This window comes from Myotis lucifugus, unplaced genomic scaffold (assembly GCF_000147115.1).
Source record: "Myotis lucifugus unplaced genomic scaffold, Myoluc2.0 scaffold_546, whole genome shotgun sequence".
Lineage (NCBI taxonomy): Eukaryota > Metazoa > Chordata > Mammalia > Chiroptera > Vespertilionidae > Myotis > Myotis lucifugus.
In genome coordinates, this window is record NW_005871594.1 from 374,024 (window position 1) to 388,928 (window position 14,905).

General features: G+C 40.5%; 1 protein-coding gene across 9 annotated transcripts in view; it reads left to right on the forward strand.

The window, feature by feature from the left end:
• Window positions 1-14,905, forward strand: part of FBXW11 (F-box and WD repeat domain containing 11) — a 104,333-nt gene that overhangs the window by 9,532 nt on the left and 79,896 nt on the right. For 4 of the 9 annotated variants that reach the window (XM_023745461.1, XM_023745463.1, XM_006104134.3 and 1 more), the window contains exon 2: window positions 231-391. The exons of the other annotated variants lie outside the window; for them this stretch is intronic. The gene's annotated coding sequence lies outside the window, so the exon portion shown is untranslated. The remainder of the gene's footprint in view (window positions 1-230; window positions 392-14,905) is intronic. 9 annotated transcript variants of the gene reach the window in all.

The following is a 14,905-nucleotide window of genomic DNA, read 5'->3' on the forward strand; positions in this document are numbered from 1 at the left end:
TAAATATTGATATTAGGGATGTAAGCCTTTGCCATGTAGAATTTCTTACACTTCTCTCAGCTCAGAGGCGAGGAATGCTGCTGCAGACCTTTTATGCCAAATAGCTTCCTCAGGGGTTGTAACTGTGCCTCAGATCCACCGCTCCGTTACCCTTCCTTCCATTTCTTGGTGGCTGTCCTGTGCCACTGGTGCCATGGTGGGTGTATGGATTGCTTTCTGTCTTTCAACAGTTACCGAAGTGCATGTTTGGGATTTTGTTGAAGAAAGCTGGATACAGTAAACGGAAAGGATCTTGGAAGCTGCTTGACTGCTGTCTTTTCTCAGACTAGTCTGAAAGGGAACCCCCCATTCATTCTGGATTGGTGGATCTGAAGTACAAAATATTGTCCAGGTAAGCAATTACCCTGTATTGTTTTGTTGTGTGGAACTCAACTTTCTGAAAGAAACTTAAAAACTTTTTTTTTTTTTTACTTGTTGCATTCATAGGGAAAGGAAGAAATGTTAGCTACGTGTGCTTAGTGCCTGTGCTTGGATGTGGATTAGTGAAGGTGCATGTGGCAGAAGCGCTAGTAAAAACTTTGTTGCAACATAAGAAGTGCAGTTATTTTTATTATAGGCTTGAATGGTTTATGGTAATGGTCCTACAGGGAATTTTGCTTAAGGAATAGCTTGTAAAATATGGACAATAAATGATAATTTTGGGGCATTATCTCATAACTCATAGTTAAAACCTGGTCAAAATAGTTTCTGTAGTTACCACGTAAAGTAGTCTTTTATTCTCAGGACTCTTGGAGGGTCTTCTCAGGAAGAGTTATTAACTGGGACAACTGTTTATTGAGCAGCTGCTAAGTGCCAGGTACTGTTGTAGGCATGTGCTATTTCTTATTCAGCTGGCACATGCTGTACCTGTATTTTACAGATGGTGACATGAAGACCATAAGCATGAAGTGCAAGTAGCCCAGGGTCCTACAGCAAGTAAATGGGGCTGTGTATGTGCCTCCCCGCCTGACTACATTTGCTGAAGCTTGTACTTCAGCTTTGGGTTTTCAAATTGCCTCTCCGCAAGAGCAAGGTTTTACAATAGGTTTCCACTAGAAAGAACACAGGGTCGGTCATTGTGTGGGACGGTATTTTCATTATATCTGGTGCTCTCCCCGCTTAATGAGAAAATTAGAAAATCTTCAGTCAGTCCGTCAAGCAAACACAAAGGTAACGGAGGGAGTATGAGAGAGGCAATGATTTAAACGTCACAACAGTTCTATACAGGGAAGTATCATTTGGTCCAGTGAACTCAAACTTGTTTTTATTTCGGTTCCTCTTTAGTTGTTTTTGGTTATTTAAATAGCTCAGTAGCTTATTATGCAGACTTCTTTTGGACCTCTGGTTTGTTAGCCTTACAAGTAAGACATTGTCAGGCAACTCTCTTGACAACATGAGTTTTTTTGGTACTTAATGTTCTCTCCAGGTTACTTTAATCTTTAAAAAGTTCTTTTTATCGTAAGCTGACACTCTGACTTTGTGATCCTTCTTCTAGTTTAATTCTTTATATTTGCTAGCATGTCTCCTAGGTGAGCATTTTTATCACTTGTCATCTGAAGAGCTATCAGGGTGGTGGTGGTGGTAGAGACAATAGCAGTTAATACTTACTGGGCACTGACTCTGTACTGAGCACAATTCTAGACACTTTCTATGTCTAAACTCATTTTATTTTCATAGTAACCCAGTGAGGTGGGTACCATTATTTGTGTTTACTGATGAGGAAACTGAAGCATAGAGCAGTTAAACGTTCAAGGTCACACATCTAGTAAGAGACAAAGATGAGATATGTTTCCAGGCAGTCTGGCTTCAGAGAATATGCTTCTAACCTCTGCTGTTCTGCCTCTAGTTTAGACTATCATCCAGCGATAAAAAGAGGGGCACAAATCCTGAAGTCTAAACTGTACATTCTGACGTGAAGAAATCATTGCAAAGGGAAGGGAAACAATTGCTGTTGAGTATCTCTTACCTCCTCTACACTCCGATTCTGTTAGCCATCGGGACCAGCTATCAGGCTGTTTCCCAAGAGGGCTCACAGTCGGGTTGCTTCAGGTTACCTTCCAGAGCAGTGCTGTCCAAGAGAACTTGTGGTGACAGTGGCAATGTTCAGTGTCTGTGCTGTTCAGTATGGTAGCGACTAGCCACAGTGGGCTATTTGGAAATGTGTTTCTATATCCGAGGAACTGAGTTTTTAATTTTAATTTACATTTAAAAAGCCACATGTGCAGTTTTAGAACTTGCCTTCATCTTCGGTCTGGTCCTTGGTTTAACATCCTTAGAAATCGGATCCGGTCAGCATGCTCAAAGCGGCTGTTATCCAGGGGTGGGCTTACCTTAACCAGCTGTGCGAGACTGATGTGGAAAGCCAGAATTCCAGTTTATTATTTTATAATGATATGTGCTTGTTGGCAATTTAATATAAACTTTTCTGATAAGTAGATTTGCTTACTTGGTTCTAGTTAATATTCTGGTTTAATTTTTTCAACGAAGACACAAGAGGTACCTGAGACTCAAGCCAAATGACTGGAATGTTCTCTCTTCACGTAGGTAGACTTTACCTACCGGGTCAGAGCGTAGTCAGGCAGCCTAGCTGGCATGGACGCGCCAGGGGAGTGAGACACTTCCTGGACGGGGACGGAAACAGCCTCATTCCGCTTGCTTTAGGGATGGGTGGTTTTCCCTGTGGCAGAACCTCTTCTTTCAGCCTCCCTGCTTGCTTTTACTTTCCAGAATCTTTTCCGATTAGGCATTCGTTTTTAGACCTGCTAATAAATTCAACTTGAATGCACTCTTGACTTCTCGGTCTGGGAAGCCTTTTGTTCTCCGTAAGGTGCCTTTATCACTGCTGTGGTCCATTTTGTGTTTATTGGGACTTACGAAGGCAGCTGAATTTTCCTTGCTTCCCTGTAGCCTCTTTCTATCGAAATGCATATTAGCTTATTTAATTTGGTCCTAAAGTATGGGGTAGAATAGGAACGTACTCATAAAAGGTACACCTGGTGACACATGCTCTTTGTATTACATCATGTTATTAAATGTGCTTGTTTTCTGTTTACTACATCATTACTTTGGGACTTGTTATTGCTCCTTCTGTTCTCAAAGTAGAAAGAGTAACAGAACTGAATTTGTATTTGGCCGCTAGCTTTTCAGGTGTATGCAAGATGGATGGAGGAGACCAAGGCAGTGAGACCAGTTAGTTCAAATGATCAATGATGAAGGTGAACCAAAGCATTGACAGTGGGCGTGATGGGGGAGGGTGGACTTAACAGAGATGTAGGTGGTAGGATCTACAGAACTTGGAGATTGCTTATAAGAGTAGGACACAGATGCAATAGAGGATAAATTGTAGATTTTGGCGTGGGCACTAAGATATATGTTTTTTTCTTTTCCAAGATAGGGAATACTAGAAGAGCAGAGAAAGAATGAATTCAGTTTATGATGAATTTGAGTTGCCTAATGGTGAATCCTCTAGGAGGAGAAGTATCTAGTAGGAATATTGATCTGGAATTCACCAGAGAGAGCAGGGATAGAAAGATGTGAGAGTTTTTATTTAGCCTCAGTGGTAGCTGAGTTTACCCAGAGTTGTAAGGTTACTCAGAGCACAGCTTGAGGAATGTGTGTATCCTGCTATGGGAATGCCACCTTAAAGGAATGGGCTGCAACTCAGGTCATAAGATCATATTTGATGTTGGCCAAGGGGTTGGTTATCACTCTCTTCTTTCCATCTTGACCCGGGAATTCTGGTCAACCTGTTTCCAGTCAGCAAGTGAGTCCATTTGGCTTGGGTTGTGGTTTTCTTTTCCACTGTAATGGTTTGTTTAATTGATAGAGGTACTGTTTTTGAAATGGTTGTGTTTTTTTTAAACTCCATGTTATAGCTATACATCTTCTGTGCATTTATGCAAATTCAATTCTCTGCATCTGGTGATAAAAACAAGGGAAAAATAACCTAAACAGTGAAGGTTCTGGATTAAGAGTGAGGTAGGAATGGAAATCTGCTCTTCCCTCAGCCTCAGTTCCCCAGTGCTTCTCACCGAGCTGTGATGAGTGTGAGTATGGTATTTTAAGACACACATTTTTAAACATCATATGAGGCCTGAGTGCTAGCCAGATATTTTATCCACCAGTCAGTGGAAGAAACAGTGAACTGTTCATGTGCTGGAGTGAAAATGAGCTGTGTTGGAATTTTTGAGATGGTGTGCGGGTCTAGTATGGCATATATTTAAGGCCAGTTTTTACTATGTGCTATTTTCACCGTATGCACTGACTTCATCCCCTAATTCCCAGGTGAACTGTAATTCCACTGTAATTAGGTTTGGTAATGAAAGCATGGAGATATGAAGAGTTCATTACAGCTACAGTCAATCACTACTTGAGAAATTTTTGGAATACATTCTGTCTGTCTATGGTACAGAATTCATGAGGTACAGGAAGAAGTACACAGGAAAACAAAGTCTCCCATTCCTTGTATCTCCAGCTACTCAACCACATTATTCTGTACCTTGATTTTTTTTAAATGTAAATTATGACATGGTCATCTTTCATACCAATTCCCAAAGAGCGCTCATATTTCTTGAGTAGATCATTTAAAAGCTGCATGCTGACTCATGGTCTGTGCTGTAATTTGTGAAACCAATCTGGACTGATACACATATGGATAGGCTATTTCCAGTGTTTTGCTATTACCTGTAATGCTGTAAAGAATAATGTAGTGTATATGTCATTTCACATGGAGGGGTATTCAGGACAGATTCCTACCAGTGAGCATCCCTGGATAGGTGCTCTTCAAAACCTGATAGACATTACCACATTGCCCTCCTGTCACGGAGCAACAATTTCCACTATCACAGGCTTTGCTTGCCAGTGCTCAGATCCTGACACTCTCAGGATGTTATATGAATGTTAAGCTAAATGCTTTTTAAATGGTTTTCTCTCTTATCCCTCATAACTTTTATTATTAAAAATTTCATATATGTTGAATTGGGGGAAAAAAACCCCAGTACAACAAACCCTATATACTCTCCATGGAGATTCAATAATTGTTAACATTTTGCCATGTTTGGATTGTTTATCTGCCCCTCCCTCCCTCCCTCCCTCCCTCCCTCCCTTCTTTCTATTCATTCATTCATTTATTTATTTATTTATCTTTATTGATTAAGGTATTACATATGTGTCCTTATTCCCCCATTGCCCCCCCTCCCCCCACTCATGCCCTCACCCCCCTGTTGTCATGCCGTCACACCCCTGTATGGCAGGACTATCGTTCGACCTATATGCTGGCACATAGGTCACCACCCTCCCCTACCTTCCCTCTGAGGTTTGACCACCTGATTGATGCTTCTCTGTCTCTGGATCTGTTTTTGTTCATCAGTTTATGTTGTTGATTATAATCCACAAATGAGTGAGATCATGTGATATTTATCTTTCTCTGACTGGCTTATTTCGCTTAGCATAATGTTCTCCAGGTCCATCTATGCTGTTGCAAATGGTAAGAATTCCTTCTTTTTTACCGCAGTGTAGTATTCCATTGTGTAGATGTACCACAGTTTTTAATCCACTCATCTGCTGATGGGCACTTAGGCTGTTTCCAAATCTTAGCTATGGTGAATTGTGCTGCTATGAACATAGGGGTTCATATATCCTTTCTGGCTGGTGTTTATAGTTTCTTGGGATATATTCCTAGAAGTGGGATCACTGGGTCAAGTGGGAGTTCCATTTTTAGTTTTTTGAGGAAACTCCATACTGTTCTCCACAGTGGCTGCATCAGTCTGCATTCCCACCAGCAGTGAATGAGGGTTCCTTTTTCTCCGCATCCTCGCCAGCACTTGTCATTTGCTGATTTGTTGATGATAGCCATTCTGACAGGTGTGAGATGGTACCGCATTGTCGTTTTGATTTGCATCTCTCGGATGATTAGTGACTTAGAGTATGTTTTCATATGTCTCTTGGCCTTTCTTCTGTCTTCTTTCAAAAAGTATCTATTTAGGTTCATTGCCCATTTTTTGATTGGGTTGTTTATCTTCCTTTTGTTAAATTGCATGAGTTCCCTGTAAATGTTGGAGATTAAACCCTTATCGGTGATAACATTTGCAAATATGTTCTCCCATGCAGTGGGCTTTCCTGTTGTTTTGTTGATGGTTTCCTTTGCTGTGCAAAAGCTTTTTATTTTGATGTAGTCGCATTTTTTTATTTTCTCTTTAGTTTCCATTGCCTAGGAGCTGTATCAGTGAAGATACATACTGCTTTGGCATATATCTGAGATTTTGCTGCCTGTGGATTCCTCTAATATTTTATGGTTTCCCGTCTCATGTTTAAGTTCTTGAGTTTATTTTTGTGTATGGTGTAAGTTGGTGGTCTAGTTTCATTTTTTTTTTTTGCATGTATATGTCCAATTTTCCCAACACCATTTATTGAAGAGACTGTCTTGACTCCATTGTATGTTCTTGCCTCTTTTGCCAAATATTAATTGAGCATAGTGGTTTGGGTCGATTTCTGTGTTCTCTATTCTATTCCACTGGTCTATATGTCTGTTTTTGTGCCAGTACCAGGCAGTTTTGAGAACAGTGGCTTTGTAATATAGCTTGATATCTGGTATTGAGATCCCTCCTACTTTGTTCTTCTTTCTCAGGATTACTGCAGCTATTGGGGGTCTTTTTTTATTCCAGATGAATTTTTGGAGAGTTTGTTCTAGGTCTGTGAAATATGCCGTTGGTATTTCCTTCCCTTCTTTCTTTCCCATCCTTCCCACCCCTTCTGTCTTTCTCTCTCCAAATATATACCCCCCCCTCCCTTTTTTGTTGTTAAAAATTTGAAAGTAGTCCTAGCTGGTTTGGCTCAGTGGATAGAGTATCGGCCTGCAGACTGAAGGGTCCTGGGTTCGATTTCCGTCAAGGACACATGCCCAGGTTGTGGGCTCGAACCCCAGTGTGGGGTATGCAGGCGGCAGCTGATCAGTGATTCTCTCATCCCTCTCCTTTCCTCTTTGAGGTCAATTAAAAAAATTTTTTTTTTAAAGTAAGTTGAAAACATATCTCCTAAGAATAAGGACAGTATCTGTTTCTCTCAAACCACACACACACACACACACACACACACACACACAGCCATAAATATATCTCTTTGTATACTACATATAGTCATATTTTATACACATATAAAACCACAATACTATTTTTACATCTAAGAAAATGAAAGTAATTCCATAATACAATATCAGATATCCAGTTAAATTTAAATTTTCCTAATTGTCCCAAGAATGTCTTTTCTAGTATCTCCCTCCCCCTTTAATTAAAAAAAAAAAAACAACCACTAGGAACCAAACAAAACACACCCTTTGTGTTTGGTTGTTTCTTTAATAGAACAGTCCCTCTGCCCTTTTCCTCCTCCTCCTGGCATTGATTTTCTTTCTTTCTTTCTTTTTTTAAAAATATATTTTATTGATTCTTTTACAGAGAGGAAGGGAGAGGGATAGAGAGCCAGAAACATCGATGAGAGAAAAACATCGATCAGCTGCCTCCTGCACACTCCCTGCTGGGGATGTGCCCGCAACCAAGGTACATGCCCTTGACCGGAATCGAACCTGGGACCCTTGAGTCCTCAGGCTGACGCTCTATCCACTGAGCCAAACCGGTTAGGGCTGATTTTCTTTTTTTGAAGAGTCCAGCTTAGTTAGTTGTCCTGTAGGATGTGCAACATTCTTACTTGAGTATTTCCTCATGGTATCATTGAACTTGTTTCTCCAACTCCTGTACTTCCTGTAAACTAGAAATTAGGCGAGAGGCATGATTGCAACTAGGTTAAACATTCTGACTAGAATGCTTCATCAGAGATGAAGTGTACCTCGCTTCAAGTCACACTGGGAGACCCTTAATGACAGGTTGTTTCCTTCTCCATTATAAAGGACAGTTTTATTCTGTGCTATTAGGAAGGAATCTATGGGATGGCTCGGCACCTTGTATATATCCTGCTCCATTGCAGCCTTTCACCCAGTGGTTTCAGCATCCGATCCTGGAATCAATTATTACAATAGGAGTTACAACATTGTGGTTTTTCTGTCCTCCCGTCCACATTTCTTAGCTAGCATGCACAGCCGATCACCCTTTCTCTTCCCTCCTTCTGTGTACCACCATACTCTCATGACCTTTTATTTATTGAGTGTGTTACAGTCCATTATAGTCTTCATTGATGCTCAGATTTTCCAGATTTGGCTAATGAGAACCCTTTAGGGCAGCTCTTGCTCCCTTTCGACATGATCCCATCAGTATTTGTGTGTCTCTTGGCCTGCATATCAGGAATCAACCATTTCTCAAGAAGCTTTGGTTCATTCCTTTTTGTGGGGAATAGTGTTTTAGAAACCAAAATAATTGCTGTTGGGTTATCATTGCACCTTTACAGTGCATAGAGCTAAGAAGTATATTTAAAAGGGATCAGGAGTTCGCCCTGGCTGGTGGCTCAGTTGGTTGGAGCGTCATCCTGATGTGCCAGGGTTGTGGATTCGATCCTGCAGTCAGGGCACATCCAAGAATCAGCCCATGAGTGCATAAATGAGTGGGACAACAGATCTCTCATTTTCTCATTCATTCTCTCTCTTGGACTTTATCCTTTAGGTCATAAGTTACAAGCTAGAAGCCATGGATAGATAGAGCTCCACAGAACGTTATTTAATCTGCATAGATTTTAAAAATTGAGACATTTTATATCAAAACACTAATTTCTGGTTTCACCTGAAAATTGGAGCTAAGCAATGGCTGGCTGCCTTTCTGAGTCAGGGCTTGCACTTTTCCTGGTCAGCATAGCCCTTGTAAGTCCATCTTTATCTACTTTGCCCTACAAGCTGAGCTGATACCTGCAGAGACTGGAGGAGGGGTTGAAGATGGAGGGTATGCTTTGGGAAGAGAGGTGGCTATGAAAGTTTGAGCAGGATCTGTGCTTTCGTCAGTTTGGAGGGTTGCATTGCTTCAGGGAGACCAATCAGTAGATTGTTAGAATATTCCAGGAAGAAAAGACAAGATAGTAACATGATGTGAAGATGAGGAAATAAGACATTTTAAATACAGAATGGATGGATTGTTTTGATAGATATGAGTGTGTGTATATATTGACAAGAATGTAAATCAGACTAAAAGCATGAAGTTCTGTTTCTAAAAAGCTTTGTATTCATAAATCAGTTTCTAGATGTTAACCACACGCTTTTGTATTCTATTGGTTAATTGTGGAAGACAGTAGTCATATTTCATGGTTGTCATTGTGTAAAGTTTAGTTTTGTAATATGCAAATAACATGCTTTGACAAAAAGACTAACTCTGACTTGGTTTTATTTCTGAAAGTTGTGTATAAAGTGAAAATTTATAGCGATTAAAAAAAATCACTTTTCTTATGCAGTTATGCACTGCATAACAACGTTTCTGTTAATAATGACTACATATATGATGACGGTGCCATCTATATATATAAAAGGCTAATATGCAAAATGTCCCCTTGGGAGTTTGACCGGGAGACCAGAGTTTGATTGCTCGCTATGACGTGTGCTGACCACCAGGGGGTGTTGCGGAATGAAGGAAGGCCCCGGCCATCAGCCAGAAGGCCCCGATGGGCCCTGATCACCGGCCAGGCCTACGGACTGTACCCATGAACGAATTTTGTGCACTGGGCCTCTAGTTAGATTATAATGGAGTTGGAAAATTCCTGTCACCTAGTGGCGTAGCCTGTGTAATGTAGTGCAATATATTACACAAATACTATGTGTTACAATTACCTACAGTATTCAGTACAGTAATATGCTGAACAGGTTTGTAGCTTAGGAGCTGTAGGGGAACAGAATTTGTCACCCCAAAATATGTTTATTTGGCATAAGGTTATTTTAGGCTGATTAATTTCAAGAAGCAGCTCTGAAAACCAAATAGAAGTTACCCTTTGTAAAAGACATTTACATTTGTAAGGGTGTCTCCATGGCCTTACCTGGAAGATGGAGTTGACTTTATCTCTAGAAAGTCTTAGCAGCAGAAGACAAGGACTTAAATCTGCTTAATAACCTTACCTTGGTTTCCTGTGCTCTCCTGGTAAACTTCCCCTACTCCCAACATTTTTTGTCTTCTGATGAAGATGGTACTGTATTTTATTTAAGGTGTGGCTTCAGACATTTTGGTGAGTTACTCAGTTTTCCTGAGTTTTTCCCATTATGTAGGAAGTATACATGTTATTAAACTTTTGTTTTTCTCCTGTTAATCTGCCTTTTATTTCAGGATGTCTCTGGCCAAGAACCCAGAAGGGTAGAAGGAAAATTTTTTTCCTCCCCTACAGAGCAGTAGGTTATACCATACAGCCTACGTGTGTGTGGGTCCATATACCATCTAGGTTTTTGTAATACACTCTATGATGTTCACACAACGATGAAATCGCCTAATGATGCATTTCTCAGAATGTGTCCCCCTCATTAAGCAGCACACGACTGTAATTATGGATTAAGTTTTCAAGCAAAAATATTAGCAACACTATATACTTAGTTTCAAAGAACTGGCTTCTTGTATTTAATTTTTCCTACAATCTCTGCATGAAGTTAATTAAAAGGATAGTGAGTTGACAAGGGACTGTCCTATACACTTAAAATTATACCTACATTAAGACTATGTGTACTGTTAATAAGTATTTTGGACATCTTCCCTGTCCGGTTGGGGCATGTCTTTATCCAGGCCCATTGTCAGTGCCATTACTCCAAGTATTTAGTAGTGTCACCAGCTCAGACAGTCTGAGACTCATGAAGAACATGTATATGACTAGACCGGGAGTGAGAGTGACTCACTGACAGAAGCCGCACCTGGATACTGTATAATCAGCTTTCAGTTTCGAGGGATGAACAGAGATTGGTTAAAGAGCATTTGTGTGTGTGTGTGTGTGTGTAACTTACATATAGTATAGAACATATATGTGTATACCACACTGTGTAGCTGCTACCCAGATCAAGATACAGAACATTTCCAGAGCCTCTTAAGGGTTTCCTCATGTCTGTCTGTTTGCCTCACTCAGTCAGTAAACCCTCCCAGAGATCTATTCTGGCCTCTTTCACTATAGGTTAGTTATGCCTGTTTTTGGATTTATATAAATGGAATCATACAGCACATACTCCTATGTTTGCCCCTCCCCCAGTTCATTGTGATATCTATGAAATTCATTTATTTTGTTAACAGTAGTTTCCCCCCTATTATCCCATTGTATATATAGTCCATGGTTTGTTTATGTTACTGTTGATGAATTAGTTGGGTTGTTTCCATCTTTTGGCTGCGGTTAGGAATAACACTTCCAATTTTTGGCTGCCGTTAGGGAGAGGGGAGAGAAACATCTATGTGAGAACGAGCCATCAATTGGCTGCCTTCTGCATGTCCCCCACCAGGGATCAAGCCCACAGCCTGCCGTGTGCCCTGACATAAGCAGCGTGGAATGCCTGGGTCATAGGATAGGCATGTTTAGCTTCAGTAGATACTGCTAAACAGTTTCCCAAGTGCTTGTGCCGGCTCACACTGCCTCTGATGTAGGGAGTGCTGCCATCACTTGTTTGGCCCGTCCTTTTAATTTCAGCCATTCTGTTGGGGGTGTAGTAGTGTCTCTATTGTGGTTTTGTTCTTTCAGCTTCATTGAGGTACTGTTTACATGCGATAAACTGCACTCAGTTAAGTGTTCTCTTTGAGTTTTGAGAACTATATATACACTCATATATTTTTTATTATATATATATTTTATTGATTTTTTACAGAGAGGAGAGGAGAGAGATAGAGATTCAGAAACATTGATGAGAGAGAAACATCGATCAGCTGCCTCCTGCACATCTCCTACTGGGGATGTGCCCCCAACCTAGGTACATGCCCTTGACCGGAATCGAACCCGGGACCTTTCAGTCCGCAGGTCGGCGCTCTGTTCACTGAGCCAAACCGGTTTCGGTTATACACTCATATAACCACTACCACAACCAAGAGAGAACATTTCTACCGCCCCAAAACTTCCCACACTCTCTTTTACGGTCCCCACCCCATCCCTGGCCTCCAGCAACCTGCTTTCTATAACTGTGGATTTGTTTGCATGTTCTAGAATTTCATATAGATGGAATTGCACAGCATGCTTATACTGCATGCACTCTTATGATGTTCGGCTTATTGTGCCCAGCATAATGTTTTTGAAATTCATTCTTGTCATATCAGTTGTTCGTTCCTTTTCATTGCTTAGCAGTGTTACTTTACACAGGTATACACCAGTTTTGTTTATCCATTCTTCTGCTCATGAATATTTGGGTTGTTTCCAATGTTCAACTGTTAGTGATAAAGCTTGCATGAACATCTGTGTTCAATTGTTTTCATTGATTTTTTTTTTTATAGAGACAGAGGAAGGGAGAGGGAGGGAGAGGGAGAGGGAGAGAAACATGGATGAGAGAACGAGCCATCAATTGCCTGCCTTCTGCATGTCCCCCACCAGGGATTGAGCCACCACCTGCCATGTGCCCTTTCGGTGCACAGGACGATGCCCAACAGACTGAGCCACACCAGCCAGGGCTGTGTTCAGTTTTTGTTTAGACTCTTGGGTATACCTGTTACTGGAAAGGGGACCTGGCCCTGAACAGGTCTGCCTAGGGCTGGCTGGTAGTGTGTGGGTTCTTGACTTCATGCAGGAAAGGTTTCACAACGCAAGTCCAGGTGATTTTTAGAGGAAGTTTATTGAGGGTGGGACAGTGAAACAAGGAAGAACCTAGGATAGAAGAAACAAGGGAGAGAGACTAGGTAGGCAGTGAGCCTAGGCTGGGCTGCTTTGGCTCACTAAGAAGTCAGAGAAAAGGGGGTCCTGGGGACAGGTCAGGGGGTTAGCCTGGGATAAGCTGCCACTTCCATTGCTCCCTGGTTGCAAGCCTCAGGGGGTCCCTTAGAGTTTAGGAGATGCGTGCCTGTGGGGGAAGGGAAAGGCTCAGGTGTGCTCCTGGAGGAGGAGCGGACAGGAAGACCTTAGTTTATGACGGGTTTTAAAAGCTAGGCCTTTAGGGGAGGATCTCAATAGAACATTCATCAGTTTTATGCTGATAGGCCAAAGTGAGATTTATTCCCTTAACTTCATCTGTCCTTGGGTGTGGTTGGCAAATGGCACTAGTTGGATTCCTGCTCTCGCCCTGAGTAGGGTGATTTGAGCTATTTTCCGTCTGGTTGGGAAGGAGTGTAAACCGTTTCTCTTAAGGTCCTTGGTTTAGGGAAGACAGGATTTTGTGGTTCACTAGATGTTTGGCCATTTAACTATCTGTCTCAGTCCCCTATTCTGCTTGTCCTGGCTCAGTAGCCTGTCTCATACCTAAGAGGGGAATTGCTGGGATAGTGTAGATGTATGCTTCCCTTTTCAAGAAACTACCAGATCTTTTCCCAGTGGCTGTGCATTCCTATAGTTCCTTCCACAGTATATCACCGTTCCAGCTGCTATATATCCTCATCAGCACTTGGCACTGTCATTCAATCTTAGCCATTCAGATAGGTGTGAGGTAGTATCTTATTCTAGTTTCCCCGATGACTAATGAGCATTTTTTTCATGTGCCTATTGGCCATTTAGATATTGTCTTTAGAGACGTGTCTGCCAAATCTTTTGCTCCTTTAAAAAAAAATAGAGTTGTCTTTTTCTTACTGATTTGTGGGAGTTCTTTATAATAATCTGGAAATGCGTTCTTTGTCAGATACACATATTGGTTTTCATTGTCTAGATACTGTCTTTTGATAGACAGATGGTCTTCATACTAATGAAGTCTAATTAATCAATATTTTATAGTTATTGTTTTTTGTGTCCTATTAAAAATTTGTTGCTTACCCTAAGGTCTTGAAGATACCCTGTTTTCAACAGTTTTTTAATGAATGTGTAAATAATAGTACTAGGGTCAAGATTCTTTCCCCCATATGATTGTCCAGTTAGCCTACTACTATTATTTACACATACGTTAAAACATTGTTGAATAAGAAATTTGTATTTTCTTTTTACAGAAGTAATCCATGTTTACTATAGAAAAATTAAAAATAATGTAAGTAAGAAAAAAGAATAAAAGGTTCTCCTAATGACTTAATATTTGGTGTACTTCTCTTTCATATACATATTTTTCTTTCATGTATATTTAAAATGTTTTTTACACCTAAAATTGTTTTGCAAACTGCTTTTAAAACTCACCAATATTTGCAGCATCTTTCTGAATCATTATATATTTCTTTATAATATTTTGAAGGGATGCCTAATATATATGAATGTGCAGATGGCTAACTAGTTAAACTCCTTTATTAGACATTTAAGTTATCTGTAAATTATAGCAACTTAAAGCTGGGTTTCTCTTTCTTGTAATTTTATCTTTAAAAGCATCCTTGGGGTTAGTTCTAAGATGTGGACTTGTTGGGTTGAAAGGTGTACACATTTTTAAGAGCATGTGTATTTTATGTTTTTTGTTTTTTATTGATTTTAGAGAGGAAGGGAGAGGGAGAGAGAGATAGAAACATCATTGATGAGAGAGAATCATTGATTGGCTGCCTCCTGCACGCCCCTACTGTGGATCGAGCCCGCAACCCGGGCATGTGCCCTTTACCGGAATCGAACCTGGGACCCTTCAGTCCGCAGGCCAACGCTCTATCCATTGAGCCAAACTGGCTAGGGTGAGCATTAGTATTTTACATAGCCAAAGCTTTTACCCACTTTCTATTACCTGTATGAACATGACATGACAGACCATATTTTCTCTATGAAAGTACTGTTTTCTTCATTTTTATGCCAATTTAGGGTATTAATATTTAAAATCCCAATTTGGCTAAACAGATTAAAATTTGTTTAATTGCTAGTGTTATTTGGCATAGTTCTCTTATGTTTGTGGTTATTTGTA